The 15,943-nt window shown below is 42.2% G+C and overlaps 1 long non-coding RNA gene across 1 annotated transcript in view; it reads left to right on the top strand.

Moving 5' to 3' along the window:
• The window catches only part of LOC139771160 (uncharacterized), a 265,643-nt gene that overhangs the window by 169,975 nt on the left and 79,725 nt on the right, over nt 1–15,943 (top strand). The window contains exon 3 of the long non-coding RNA XR_011717876.1: nt 13,886–14,035. This is a non-coding gene — a long non-coding RNA (uncharacterized lncRNA). The remainder of the gene's footprint in view (nt 1–13,885; nt 14,036–15,943) is intronic.

A 15,943-nucleotide genomic window follows, 5' to 3' on the forward strand; every position in this document is an offset into this window, starting at 1 on the left:
ATAGTGGAGATTATTTTACGCCACTCCGTGATTTGATTTTTAATAATGCACGCAGTCGTGCCGTTGATTAGTTTCTCGACTGCGCCTGAGAGAAGTGGCTTAAAGGAACGTAGTTAACTGAGACAAGCAAACAATCGCGCAGAGCGCAGTATAAATTTTTCCCTCGTAAAGTAGATTAAACATTGTTAATAATGGACTGCGGAGCTTTTTATCGCGAGTAGTGCGAATCACTTATCTATTACACTCTTTTTTTTTACTAATTTTTTTATCTTAGTAAAATTTTTCTATAATTACGTTTGTTATATATTTATATATATTTGCATAAAGGTGTTATTTTAGATTAGATAAGCGTTTATTTGCGTTTCATATTCTTTCGTCTATCTTAAAGAAAAGTTGTAATATTTTTTTTATAAAGAACATTATTCGTCCTCTTTAGTTTTCTGTTTATCTAATTTAAACTTGACAAGAATATGATTTTACTAAATGACTCTAGAAATCAAAGCTAAAGATCTTTAGAGTTAATTAATAGATTAATCAATAAATACATTTAAAATTAGATACTTTCTTAATCTTCAAATTACTGAATGTATAAAAACATCAATTAGAATGAATAAAATTTCACAGTTTACAATAACACTTCTTTCTTCTTTGAATTACGAATATCTTCATTTTTTACTTCAGTTTTTCTCTCTCTTTCTCTTTCTCTTTCTCTTTCGTTTTCGTTTTCGTGGATAAAGTCCGCGAATAAGAGAGAAAATCTTCCACGTACTCAGTGCTCTTCCGAGCTTGATAAACCCGCCGTGTAATTGCCACCGTGAAGCTTTCCTCTAAGACCGGTCAGTAATCGATTCGTGAATAGAGGGTGAGGTCGGGGAGACATCCGTAGAAAGCCATCGGCAAATCCGATCAATGCGAGTTATACGTCGCTGCTAAGACTTCTCAATACACACGGAAAATCAATGATTTTTATTGCTCGGAGCAGACGGCGGAAATAAGCGCACGACCGATCAACTGATTCGAGGGAGAGACAAGACCAAGAGTGGTACGTTTATCGTGCTTCAAGAAAATCGCATCACGTGTATCACGGCGGACCCTGTAATTCTGAAACAAGTGCTTCTGTTCTTTGCTAACCGTCAGATCGATTCCTACAAATTTTTAGCTAATATGTTTTTATTAGTAGAATTATTTGTTATATAATTGCAAAGACTATTCCTCACTATTATATTTTTATACAATTGTAAATGTGAAGATTTGATGAGAGGATCGATTTAATACTATTAAAAAAGTCGTATTTTATTTTGTGTATAGGTAAAGTGAAAAGTTATTTTCTTTTAAGAGTTGTGTGTTTGTCTTAGCCATTCTATTAATATCATGATTGCATCTTCAAGGAAACTTCATTGGTCGCAAAACTGAAGCGACTTAATGACTCACGCACGCACTAGGCGCTTTCTATACAAACACGATGACGTCGTACATTATCGACTTTTTCATAAACATAGTTTCACAGGAAAGAGGTGCGAAACTGTTTCGCGGAAGGTGCATAGGAAAAGTTACGATTGTGGTTTTATGCGCGCTTCGCTCTAAAAGCGCGCGTTTCGCGAGAAATGTTTTGAAGTCCGTGTCTTTCCAACGAAACCGCGGAAAAACAGAGTCCAGGATAAATAAACGCGAACGATGCATATTCGATGCACGATCGCCGCTTGGTCGTGCACGAAGCGAGATTTGTTTACCAAGACGTTCGTCGGGTGTCAGAAAAATCGATGGTCATTAAAATGCGAGGAAAATATTTCTGAATCCTTGAAAAATTCCGGAAATTTTAATTTTAACTGTATATTCTTAGATTTATTTAAAGAAGGAAAAAATGTTTCCCTATTAAACTTTCCCCAATTATTTTTGCTAATATTACTAATTAAAAATTATCAGTTGCTAATAGTAGTTACAAACGATTGAAGCTTTCTTATATATCGAAAGTTGTAGAAAATAGGCGGTTAACATTCTTTGAGACTTCTCGTCTTCAATTCTGGATACACTCGAAGTGTAAGCTACAACAGGTTTTAATTCTGTAAGCAAAGTCGCCGTCGTTGATGCCAGGGGGGAACGAAAGCATTTACCGTTACTCCGCTTCTAGGACCTCGCTTTGGCTTGGTCCTGACGGTCGACCTTTGCAGGATGTTTATATACACATATATAATATATATACATATATATGCATGTAAAAGGAGCTCTGTTCGTCGTTCTTGCTTGCGCAAAACGCGGCCTAACGGAACTACCGGCAAAAGTTTTGTTGGTCGATTGCGCGCATTCTTCGGGCGGCTTCGAGAACGCTTCAAGGACTCGCTTTTAACAGTGCATATACTTTACGAAACTCTCATTCAATGAATCACGCGCCACGGTACACAGCTTTGCGGTATTTCTTTAGAAAATCGCGCTGATGTCAGATCGAAGAAAACCGCTATCGGTGCAATAATATTTTTCGCACCGTTAGTTTCTCTTGCCCCGCGGGCGCTATTATCTCGGCAATTAGGAATCCGATGGGCGATGAGTGTTTGCGCGCTTTCGGAGAAAGCAAAAGCTTTCGATCGTTATCGATGTTTAGCCCCTCGAGTGGCCGCGCCGAAAAAAGAAATGCAATGACGCGCCATGACGTAATGTACGCCACTTATATTCACTTATCGTTTTCGAGATAATGCATACCAATTGAGAAAAATTATATCTGCGTTATTTTTTATATATTCCTGGCGCCTGATCACGTGTACGCGAGATTACGATCAATTTAGTTACATAATTAGACATTTTTTCAATAAGGCAATAAGATCGATTAGGAAATAAAGCTGCAACAGATACAAACCGGTTTTCGCGGTAATATAATGTAAAATTAACAGATGTTTGCGACAACAGAAAGGTTAACCACTTGATGTGCTTATGGTGCAATTGTTGGAGTGTAACTGCCGCGTATTCGGGGGAATATCGAGGCGCCAGTAAATTCGCAAGATTGTTGCCGGGGTTTCTGCAGCGATCTCTTGATAGCGATCGTATTTTCCCACGAATCCGATTTCTTTCTCTGTACGGGCAGCTTCTTTCGCAAAGGTCGCGTGCCGGATCGCAAATTCAGACGCCCTGAGATCCTGAGAGAAGTAAGTCGATGATCCTAGAAGGAATTTCTTCGCGCTAATCAATTGTAAAAAAAAATTACACATAAACTGCACGTAATCGTGAATACCCGATAGCGTTCTGCAGGAATATTTGTGTGTCGTGTTTGTTCCATGTTGCAAATAGCGGCCGTTCGAGGAACATGATCATTTTCAGGCACGCTCGAAAGGAGTGGCTTACTTAATCTGCTATCGATAGTATAGTAATAGGAATTTATTTATATATATCGACTACGTGCAAAGGTACATAACGTGCGATAGGCTATCAATGTAAACGTTCAGCAAAATGACAGATCTTAGATAAGATTGAATCTAATGCATGATTTTTGACTAAGGTCCCCGCGGATATAATTATTTTTCATACGAATTACCGATCTTAATCGCATTTGATCTTAGAATTTAATCTTGGGTAGATTTAACACTTGCATTCTTCTCTTTATTTATATCTCTTTATTAAATTATTGACACAGAGAGAAAAAATATACATTATCAGTTACAACTAATGAGAATTATTTAGAGTTATTAATTTTATATTAGTGTATAGTGAATAATGTTTGCATATTGGAACACATAAAGTCGGGTTTCCTTAAACGTCATATCCGAGCTTCTTACGAGCAGCTAGACATCCCATCATCAGACTCTGTCTGGACTAACGAGCTGATTAAGTGCCGATGCATCTTTCCCTGACGTAAGAAGTGACCCATCCTCGCGTCACGGGCCGACGATGATAGTACCATGCAAATTAGCTGCGCATTCCGGTCGGATAACGCCCAATTGTATGTAAATACGATCGGATTCTGGCGGCAGATCCGATCGGATCCGGATCGCTTTTCGTGTGCAGTCCGTCCGAAGCCGGATGTCGTCGATACCGCCAAATTCGGAGGCCCGATATTCGGCTTATCGTTATCGTCGGTTTCGTCGTCTGTTTACAGGCAGATCCCCATATAACGCGTTGAAGGGAAACAGCGTCGAGGACCTTGCGAAGTAATATGTGCGAGGAAAATTATTATTTGCGAAACATCTTGTGTATTTTTTATAATCAGCATTTTATTAGATTCTTCTAATATTTTATTGGAAATTATTACGATCCTCCTAATTTTTATTAAGATCATTGATCTCCCTAATCATAAAAATTATAGTCCAGAATTGCTTGAATTGGAATTTCATTCGATATTTGTCACGCTATACGGGATAAAATAAAAACCAGACAGAGAAAAGCGAAAGGTGCTCGCGAAGGGTCTCAAATCGACTCCGATCTGCCGGTGAAAAAGGAGCGAAGGAGTGACGTGCGACGCGACAGAGCAGAGCGTGGACGTATATGTACGGGCGGCGTGTGCGCGCCCGTGTCGAGGAAACCGCAATAGTTAAGAACGTCCTTGCGAGCGCGAGCGTAGTATGCGCCCACACCGCGACCGTATGTACCCACGTACTCATAACCGGCCTTATTGCCTCGCAATAGGCCTTTCAGCCTTCTACGGTCTACGGATTAGCGCGGTTGTTGGTTTTACGCCACGGCGTGTCTCTCCGTTGTACCTCGTGGGCGTGCATACTCGCGCGCGCGAGAGAACGATGTACGACCACGTTATATCGCGAGTAGGCGCGCAACAAGCACGTAAAGAGGAAGTGAGAGAGAGAGAGAGAGAGAGAGAGGGGGGGGGCACTACGTGGGGTATCCAGGCGTCCCGCCGTTCGTGTATTTACATAATTACGGGCTTGCACAATTTTCCTGTCAATTTTTCCAGCTCATTTTTCATGGCATTTTGAGCCAGAATTACACACGGCACCGCCGACCACCGGTCGACTAGATTATCTCATAATAGACGCACGACGACGACGATACTGCGAGGGGCATTTAAACTCGTTCTACCTCTCGCGCGAGTCGCGGTGTATGATGGCATTGAAAGTCGATGGGAATACGCTACGTAGGAATTCAGTGTGTTTCTTTAATAGTCGCGCGAACGCTTCCGCACGCCATAAGCTCACGTTTCTGTTTTGTAACTTTTTTCTACAGTTTACCGTAACTTTGTTACGTTACCGTATAGAAGACCTTGTCACAGGTTTCGTCGTAATCTCCTCACGGCCTGAAAAGTTTCTCGCGAGAAGTACTTATCTCATATCTAAGAGATTGTGTCAAATTCCTTAAAAATCAAGCAATTAAATCAATACATATCAACTTTGTTACTTTATATTTATCTTATCTCTTGTGACCATAAATAAAAAGCAATTAATTACAAAATAAATTCATTGGAACTCGTAAGCTATAAGAACTTGACGTATCGCAAATATTTAAGACGAACGTGATCAGCGATCGATCGCGCGTCAGCGAGTATCTATCAAAATATTGACTTCCTGTCGCCGATAAAGCTCGACGTTTCCCAAAATTTAGCGAGCGTGCTTATCTACACCCGAGCGTATGCCCGCGAACTTAATCAGCTCTCTTTCCTGCCTAGTCATGCGAACCGGTTCTCACCGCAAGCGCGTTTACTTTATTAACAACGTAAATGCCGGCCGAGTGTCTTGAAAAAATTAGTCGTGCTTGTCGTAGGAACTTTGAGAGAACTGCAACTGATAACGGTACTGAGATTCAAATACGTTTATTGATTTAAGAAGGTATCATTTATTAATAATATGTGTGTGTCATTATCTGTACGTGTGAATATGTAAAGAAGCGGTAGATATTAACAGTTTAAATAATATTCCGTTTAGCCTTTATCGAAATTGACATTAATCGTGTAATTATAATCATTATTCCGTACAAACGAGAGAACATTCGATATTATGAGATTTATTAATGCTAACGATGAAAAATACTCTATATTAGCTTTTATCCATATTTCGATATTATTATTGAATAGCACAATAGAACATTTAGAATTAATATTATAAGTGCTAACAAACACTTAGAGTTTATAAATTGTTATTGTTACATCTTAATGCTCATCACTTTTGTTATCTCTCTTATCAAATCTCTTGACGGACAAATTATGTATTTTCTTTGGTTGGAGATCCGTCCTTTTTTTTCCCCGGGGATAGAACTGACAATCCCGAAAGTCAACTTCCGGCATCGGTTTACGTTTAGAAAGAAGCAATGTTTAAAGTTTAACGCGCGCTTTTAAATTCGCCTTTTTTGCCTAACCGATGTCCATCGTCTCGCCTGAGAGAGCGGCCACCTACGTAGTCAAATAATCGCGAAACTAATTTACTCTCTAGCGCAATTGACGCTTCGAGCGGCCTCGGCGGTAATTGCGAAACCGCAAAAAAAGGACGAGGGGAAAAAGAAACGAGAGGAAAACGGGCAACACGCTGAAATCCCAACGCGATGGAAAAAGAAAGAGAGCGAGAGAGAGATAGAGAGAGAGAGAGAAAGTCGTGTTAGTTTATAGGATACCGGAGAATATTCGCGGACTGGTCGCACAATCGAGAACTTCCGTTGTGTCGTTGTTTCAGTAGATCGTTTGTATACCAACGAGTCGTGAACTTGATCCTGAAATAGCTCGTCGTCATTATTGTAACGGTAAAGAAAGAGAGAAAGAAGTCCGCGCGAGCGGAGAGAACAGGGTTGACCATGTCCACTTAGCTTTTAACCCTGAAGAGTTTCTTGACGAAGTTTATTAATCTGTTTTTATTTATAAATAAGCAAAGTAGAACAAAATGATTGGATTTCTTTTGTGAAGGACGATGTCTGGCAATAATATGCTTTTATTATAATTCTACATACAGAAATTTGTAGACATTGCTTTAATTATTTATTTGTCTTTTTTATACAATTCATATATCTCAGCCTATTGCTGATGAAATCAAATTTAAATGAAACAAATTTAACACATATTAGTCGATTTGCTAAAATAGACATTAATACGCATTGCTAAAACAGTAATTTTACGCTAACTTAAAACCGTAAGTGGCACAAGCATTTATATTGTGATACTCGATCTCTCGACTCACGACAAGTGTAAATCCAAAGATCAACGAGTTTCGTCGAAAGCAAGTTGTTGATCTTCGGCGTGGCGCGTATCTCACCTCTGAGATGTTCTAACGTTGACACGTCAGATTCGATGACATTTTTACGCGACGCATTTCCAGCTAAGTTGCGGAAAACCGGCGCCTCTCGCCTGCATTTTGTGTACACACGAAGAGATTCGCGTATGACGCCAAGGGGAACGTGAAATTCAGCCATCAGGAGCGACGAATTGCCGTCATCATCCGACTGGAACCGGTTCCACTTGGCCTGACGATGATTCACGGTTTCAAAACGATTGTTAGATCCGTCACCTCGTTCACCTTGTTGACGCTGACAAGACATCTTTCGGCGACAACAACGCAATTATCACGTGGAAGTTACGAGCGGCAGGGCCGTAATCGTAGTACGACGACTTCGACGGTATATACTGATCGCTCGTCATTGATCTCCCAATCTGGAAAGCATTGTCGAATAGCGATGTGTTCCCAAACCCATTTAATTCCGCGCTTCGTCAATCAGACGCGGAAAGAAAAAAGCTCGCAGTTGATCCTATACGAGTCGGCATGATTCAATTAGTGAATCATACATTCGCGAAAGATTCCGCTCGTTCGTTTACGTACATTTCTACATTGCTAACGCTTAACGACGTATATAACTGCGAAGTCTATAGAAGTCCAAGAATTGAAGTTACTCACAGGCAAGAATAACAACTATGCTATTTCTAGCGTAGAAAAATATCATATTACCATTACTCAATTCTTTTCAAGATGACGTTTAAATGCCGTCATGTTACATAATTTGTTTTTTATTTTCGGAAACTGTGGACTTCGGTGACTTTCAAGCTGATCGATTTTAATTAACACATCCGCCGTTTGGCTCACGTTAGTTTGGCCGCGCGAAGATGAGAGGCCGTTTAAAAGATACCCTCCGTCAATATCCAACGTACGAAACGGCGAATTCCTGTCGCCGGGCTGTTGGAATCTCGAAAATATTTTTCGGTCTTAGCGCGCGAGCAACAGGTGCAGCCGCTCCTACGGTCCATTAAGGTGTTTACATGGGAGACAAGAACTTTGAACCGTCCGGTTTAATCTCTTAAGCGCTTCCCGGACCGCCGTGCCGCTCGCGCGAGAGGAAGAAGGAAGAAATCCGAGGCTCTCGCTCGTTTCCCCTTCCTCTCTCCTTTCCTTTCCCCCTTCCCCCTCCCCCTCCCCCCTCCCCCTCCTCCCGTCGATTCTGGGGAATATTTATGAATTACCTCGACACACGTAGACCCCGACAATGTGCTTTTATCCGGATACCGATCCGTGGTTTCAACACCGCAGGAGTTTATGGTCCGTTTGGCCTTTCGTGGAATTCGGAAAACACGAATCACGATGTTCCATTAATATTGTGTTTTCTCTGAAGGGAACTGGTCGATCTCCGAAATCCTTTTCGGCGTCTGTACTGGTCACTCGTGCCCAGTTTAAATATAGAAAGATTTGGAGAACGGACGAAATATGTGAGACCTTCGTGTCTCCCTGGTGGCCAGCCCGCCTGTCGATACTTCCGCCGATCTTAATCGAATATTTAAATATTCGCAGTGCTAAATTTAAATTCAGTTTGCCCATTAATGCTTCACCGCGGCGGCTTTCAAAGAATTCCTCCGTTTTTTTTTTTTTGCAAGAAATACCAATGTTATTTATTAATGGCGTAATAAGGTGTAGCATGACACATTATTTGATTATTTCCCTTTGTCGGCAATGATATATTCACATATATCGTCGATTTTCATCTTGGCATATTAACGTTTATCACGAATTATGTTTTTATCCTCTTCTTCTTTTTTTCTTTTACTAATGATTACATACATATTTTCCATTCATTATTCTATTTTGTGTGCTGTAGTATTAATAGCGATGTCGAAATAAATTATTTTCATTCCAATAACAATAATTTAGGGATTATTGAAACAAAGTATTCGTTCTTTAGAATTGTCTTTTAGTATAATATTTAATCTTGCATTAAACCGACGATTTATCAACTACGCTCAAACATCGTAACGTTATCTTACTAGATCAGTTTGTCTATTCGGTGACGCATCGGTCTAACGACGTAGCATTGTTCATTGTAAATTCCACAGGCATTATCTCTCACAACTACTCTACTTTCTGTTGTGTTTAGAAAAGGCTAGTAATCAAAGAGATGGACATATAGCGGCCAGTAATCAAAAAGATGGACATATAGCGACATATATAGTTATTGATTACGTGACACGTGCCAGTCTAGACAGATTGACACGGTAACCTATCGGTCAGCCAATAATAGCGAAACCTTAGCGGCCGGTCTTACGCATTGTGCGGAATACGTCAAGCATGTCAACAAATCCTATTCGATGCGCTGCATTAATGTCTGACTCAGGCGATTCCCAATTTCCGGTGTACCTCGACGTGTTAATGTCGCCACGTGTTAAAGTTTCCCACTTAAAATGTCAGAACGTCGGAATCGCCTAGATCAATGGAGGGCTAAGAATTTATGAGATTCAATAATATACCGTTGCATTGATCCTAAGCTAACTGATATGTTTGACATTTTTGTGCCGTTATCATTATCTCTGGCCGCTATATGTCCGTCTTTTTAATCGTCAGTTTATCATTAGTGACGTAAATAATTAGACATTTACTTACAACCATTAAACACAATTAAACAATTATTAATAATATACATACAATATATAATATATAATACATATTACTAATAATTGTTTAGTTAATGATCCGAAACAAATATCTAATATATAATATATATTATATATTATATATTTATTTACTTATTTGTATGCCAATAATTGAATTTCGTTCACCTTTTTTCTATACCGCAGTTATATATCGAAAAGCCTTTTCTCTTTTTAGAATCTCTGAACAATTTCAACATTCTCTAAATGATTATTGTAAAAAATTGAGACGTGCTACAAGACAGCTGCGCGATTTCTCCAGTAAATAAACATCAGCCAGCCTTCGAAATATCGCAACGGAGAACATAGTCGTCACGTCGACGGAACTGTGCGCTTTGATGGCGCTATAGGGAACCGACGTCTCGTGTACTCTCCGCGCGTGTTCTCCACTTCAACCGTGCGGTTTCGTTAACGGGCGACAGTCATCCGTCATGGGGATTCGGCTCGTCGTCCAATTAACCGCCGTATACGAACGACTTCGTTTCATCTCCTCGCGTATACGGGGCTTCGCTCGTGCGCTCGCTCGTGCGCTCCCTCGTGCGCTCCTCGCTCCGCCCCCTCTCTGTTTCTCTCTCTGCGAGCGCAACGTTGAAACTCGGACGCCTCCGCGCCGCGATTCATTCATCATCCCCTTCACGGCGAAATCCACATAACTGGAACACCTTCATCCATCACGCGTCCGCCGCGCCGCGACGCGACCCGCTGCCAGAGATTCCGAACGACTTCATCCGGTTCAAACGTGATCGCCGCGCCGCGATCCAAGTGCCCCCCCCCCCCCCCCGAGTTGGCACTTTCGTCACAATCATCGTTATTAACATCACGCTCGTTGACGAACGTGATTGTCCGATTACTTCGGATATCATCGTACGGATCATTTGTCGGCACCGTATCGAGGTATTCGACGCTCCTCTTCCCTCTCGCTGCTCGTTTTTGAACGTCGCTTCGCTTCTCTCATTTCCTCGTCGTAACAATTACTTAGGAATGAAGTCCGAAAGAGCGACGGTCGGCGAGGCGAGAAGGAGATTAAACAAGTCCGTGGAGAGGAATTCTCCTCGCTTGGGCAAGCGGCTACGTACCCGATAATTTATCGCTCCTTGCACGCGTATCGCACGGTGCTATTAATCCTGCGCGCGAGCGTGAATATTAATCCGACAAAAACAAATCTCCGACTAGCGCTCTCCTAGGAAACGGTTCTCACGTAAGAACTTTCTACCCTCGAGTGACGCGTGTCTCAAAGATCGTCGGGAATTTCTCCATCGCTGCCGTCCCCAGGCAGCGAGAAATTCGAATGGCGATTTGCGCTCCTTGCGTGTCGCTCGCGAATCATTTCTTTCGTGTTTCTTTTCTCTGTCATTATTTCTCGCGTACGCGCCGAATTTTCGCGCAAAAAGAGAAAAAGAGAGAGATCTTATATATTCGCGAGTGTCTAGCGTAATAAACGACGGATTTCATTTCGAGATTACATCGTGCCAGGCGCGATTTAGCTCTCTTCCGCGCATTCTCGCGGCTAATAAACACCCAACCGCGCGCTCTCAGCGCTCCGCGAAATTTCGTTCACGAATATGAGCGGCCGAATCAATTCCGGTGCGCCGTCGCGCTGCTGCCCGCGCCGTCGCCCCCGCCGCCGGCGCCGAGATAAAATCCTCATCTTCCTCGAACCGTCGTAAAGCCGTTTATTGCGCGCCGCTGCGCCTTATTATCCGCGCGGCGCGGCGTCGCGTTGCGCCGCACACCGGCGCGGCGTCGTACACCGAAATACATCTCTCGGTCCGCGGACCTCTGCATCGCGCTGCATCGCTCTCGCGTCTCGCAACGAGGTCATGGACAGTTTCGGACCGGCAGTTGGACCAACAGATCCGAGGAACGTGGAAAGCTGAGTTGAGGAAAACATGCGATAGCAAAACACCAATGACGAAAATAACAGTTTCTTTATTTAATTATCTTACAAGCTTAACTTGGACAGTTGCATTTGCACATATCAGAATCAAATTGCTTTGATGACCTTAGAAATATAGATTAAATTTATTTCACTTGGAGGCTAACTGATTAATTGACGCTCCAAAACCTATAACTATATATATAAGCAGCTCACGTCATGGGATTTAAACGTCAATTTCACAATGATACGCTCCATCCCTTTGTGTCGGGAGCTGAGTTCTACTTTACGCGTCACGGCACCCGTTTCGAGATCAACTCGCGAAACTTCAAACTTCTAGCGCCGACTGCATTCGCGAGCACATCCGAGTTTTACACGTGTCCTGCGTTAGTCCTAAGACGTTTATCTTCCAGACCACCGTCTATACCGTAAGCCCTTCTCTCGCCGTATTCAACAAAAGCCATTGTTCCATCGAAGCGCACTACGCGGCCCGAATAATTGCCTTATCGACGCGGCGCAACTTTCCTTGAATTATGTTACTTGTTGCACTAGGCGCTGCTGCTGCTGCTGCTGCTGCAGGCTCTTTGCTCGCGGCGACGCGGTTACGACGGCTCCGTCGTAGCTCGTTCAGCGTGAAAGTGCGCGGAATACGGGGACGCGATACGTTTCTCATATTTCAAGCCGTCTTCCGTTCGTCGACGGCCCGCGAGAAGCACTCGCGCCTGAAATAGTCCCCGCCGCAGAAAACTAGAAAATAGGATTTCACGCAACGGAAGAGGCCTCATCTCTGAGAGAGTTTCTCGCGCGAGGATAGTTCTGAATTAGGTTGTACGAGGTTTCATGGCGACGAGAGAAGAGAGAGAGAAAGAGAGAGATGGCTTGCTCGGTTACGGTTTGAATGGATTTAATCCGCGAAGCGCTGCGGAACGTTCGCCAAATTCGTCGAATAGTAGATCCAAAGGAAGATCTCATTTCTTCTTGAGCTATTGTTCCATAAAAAGATTCGACGCAATTGAAAAAGCGCCTATAAATTACATTGACGAAGAACGGATATTTCTCGCTGTGAGTCGGTAGGTGACAATGCGCCCCACTTTTCACCTTCGAGACTTTGATTATTCATGAACCTATAGCTGGCCATAAGTATCGTTCTAAATATTTTAACGCGCCCATTCGCACTGGCGGAAGTTGTGAATTAAGATCTAGCTTGACCGTTCCGCATTCAGTCGGGGCCATTCACGGGCCTTTTATCGCCGCCGCGTAGGAGTACACGGAAGTGCACAAAGCGTTCCACATGCATTAAGCCTTCGCGCGTTCGGGGCGCGCTCGTGTGTTCGACGGAACACCGAACTCAACACCGCGCGGCGATAACTCGTCACGAATACCTTCGACTCTTCTTTTTTCTTCTTTCGACATATTGATACCGCTCACGGCGACTCTCACGCGCGTCGAGGGAACACGGGGCCACTTTCGCGTTTTAAACGCATATGTCACGGACGAAGGTCCCGGGTGTCGCCCGGGAAATTCCCCTCGGGACGACGGAGTGCAGAAAGCTAGAAATTAGAATTCGCGCAGTGATATCCACGAGGGGTGCAGGCGTGCGATAGGTCTCTCATATTTCAACCCTCGGCGCTCGCGTCCGCCGCCCCGCGTGATGCCCTCTATACTCGTGTACGGGGCTGCGACCGCGGAAAACCAGTTACTAGAAAATAGGATTCGAATGGGACGACGTAATAGCGCTGCTTCTCCAGCTTAGCGACATGTGGCGAATCTTTTCAATTTCCGAACGCATTGTGTGTACGTAGAAAGCCATTTTCTGGAATCTCCAGCGAGATTATTGAACCGTTCAATAAAACCGTGGAGGCTGTTTTACTGACGTTAATCTGATAAACTGTCGTTGCAATTGTAGGTACGCTGCGACTTTGCAAGATTTGTTACACCGCCGTCTATTTCATGCGAAATATTTATACTGCAATTTTAACTTTAAGCTTACAATTAATAAAATAAATAACTAGGAAACTTACACTTACACTTGTATCACAAAATTTATCAATGATGTTTTCTTAACCTGGCCTCCATCATGTAAAGTATTTATGATATTGAAAATAACTACATGTCAATTAAAAGAGGCACATAAATGCAATTTGTACAAGACACACATCTACATTTTAAATCATAAATTGTTGTTCCAGGCGACGAAAGGCAGAGATCTGTTTTATAGAGTACGTTGGCAAGTTTGGAATTAGGAGGCTGACTTTTAATCACACAGACCGAAGAGCGTGCATGGTAGACGCAGGAGGAAAATTCCGTTCACCGAGCTATTTCTAAGAATCGTCTTGTCGGTATGTGTATACATCCAGGTTGAGCAACACTGCGCGTTGGGGGCACGTGGGTGCAGGGGCAAAAAGAGGCGCGATAGGGAGGGCACGTAGAAGAATAAGAGAGAAAGCCGCGCGAGAGAGTAATGACTCCGCGAGCGTAACTTATCTGCGACACGCAGGCGGCACGCGTGCGTTTACTCGTGTAAATCGTCTAGTTTACCTTTTCCTCCGGTCGTGCTCCGTCTTCTTCCTCCCCGCGACTAATATCAAACGGAAAGGGCACGCACAAACAGCGTTACGTGACACAAGCGCGAGGCGTGCACGAAATTGCGTGGACGATAAAGGCAATCGTCGTTTTTATTTTGGATCAATTATTTTGCAGGCAGAATGTCACTCTGAAACCTCTATTTGTCTTGGAGAGATAGAAAACATGAAAAAGTAATCAATATTTTAAAACATTTTGACCTAAAATAGCGCATTTTTTTTTATAAATAAACGTATTTCCACAAAAATCTAACTTTAAAATCATCCCCTGAAAATAACGTAATTTAATCAACGAATATTTATACTTTATAATTTATTCTCATTGTGATTTATCTCGAAAATATTTTGCCAATCTGCGTTTGAAACATGTTGTATGAATAAATGATGAAAGGAAAGAGTGACACAACAACGATAATTCAATCTCTTTCGTTTGATCTTGTAAATATTTTTTCGGGAATAAACGCACATGCAAAAATCAAAGTAAAATATTTAACAAATTGCATCGGATAAGTGTGGTTTTTTTGTTACGTTCGCTTTGCTAACGTTTAATGCAATTCCGTTTGGTTGTGATTAACGTTTTAATTGCGCGACGATCGGCGTGTATTTAACGCGCAAAACGGAATACGATGAAATCACGATAATTTCGCTATCCACGTTGTTTACATCGAACGTTATTCGTTAAATATACCGCTGTTCAGAGCTGTATACTCTCTATCGACGAAAAGTGACGAGTGTTTCCTCGTGAAGGAAATAGCGAGGATGTCCGCGGCGAAATTTCATGACGACGTTCAAATTATGCAAACAGACCAATATTTGTCGTACTACATCGATTTGCTGTTTTACGCGTTATCGATACTAAACAATGGAATTCCACAGCTTTCCACCGGAACCGCTTTCTTCGCAAACATTTCCGTCTCATTAACATACTAGCATTATTTAGTAAAATTTATCACCGCGGGGAAAATTCTAAATGATAACGCCACCGAGCACACAACTCTGACTAAACTAGTCTAATTTTGCAATAGTTGTGGATATCGATCACGTCACTTGCATTCTTGGGACATTTGAAATTCTAATTTGCGAATGGAGCCACGATAATCAAATTATCCCGATTTTTGTGTTGAATATTTTTAGTTCGTCTGCTCTAGTACGACAAGATTAAATATTAGGGAACGAGGGAAGAAAAATGGGGAGAAAAATTCATATAACTCTCTTACTGCATGCTGTATTATTACGTAACATTATTATGTAGAGCCGAGAATCCTGAAAGAGAGAAGGTCGAGATAAAAAAAAAACGCAAAGAACTTGTACAATTTTTTTATTATTAGATACATTTCTTATATAAAGATTGGAAGAGAGAAGTGCGAAAACAGGGGGTGTAGAGATGAGGGCAATCCTCAAATCCTGTACCTCTTGAGCAAACCCGATAACGTCGATTCCCCTAAGTGTAAAATTAAAATCACTCGGTGCTGCAATATTGGTTTTCATATCCCCGATGGATCCCGGAGAGACGAAAAACTCATGATTCTCGCAGAAACGAGGAATAAAATAGAACGTAGGAGAATTACTGGGATAACGTCATACGCTCCAAAAAGATAACGAAAATGCAAGAAGTACGGATTGTTCCACATACCAAGTAATTTATTTTCATCAATATTATCGGTC

This window comes from Temnothorax nylanderi, unplaced genomic scaffold (assembly GCF_030848795.1).
Source record: "Temnothorax nylanderi isolate EJ_2023f unplaced genomic scaffold, tnyl_v1.0 TNYL_tig0036_pilon, whole genome shotgun sequence".
Taxonomy (NCBI): Eukaryota; Metazoa; Arthropoda; class Insecta; order Hymenoptera; family Formicidae; genus Temnothorax; species Temnothorax nylanderi.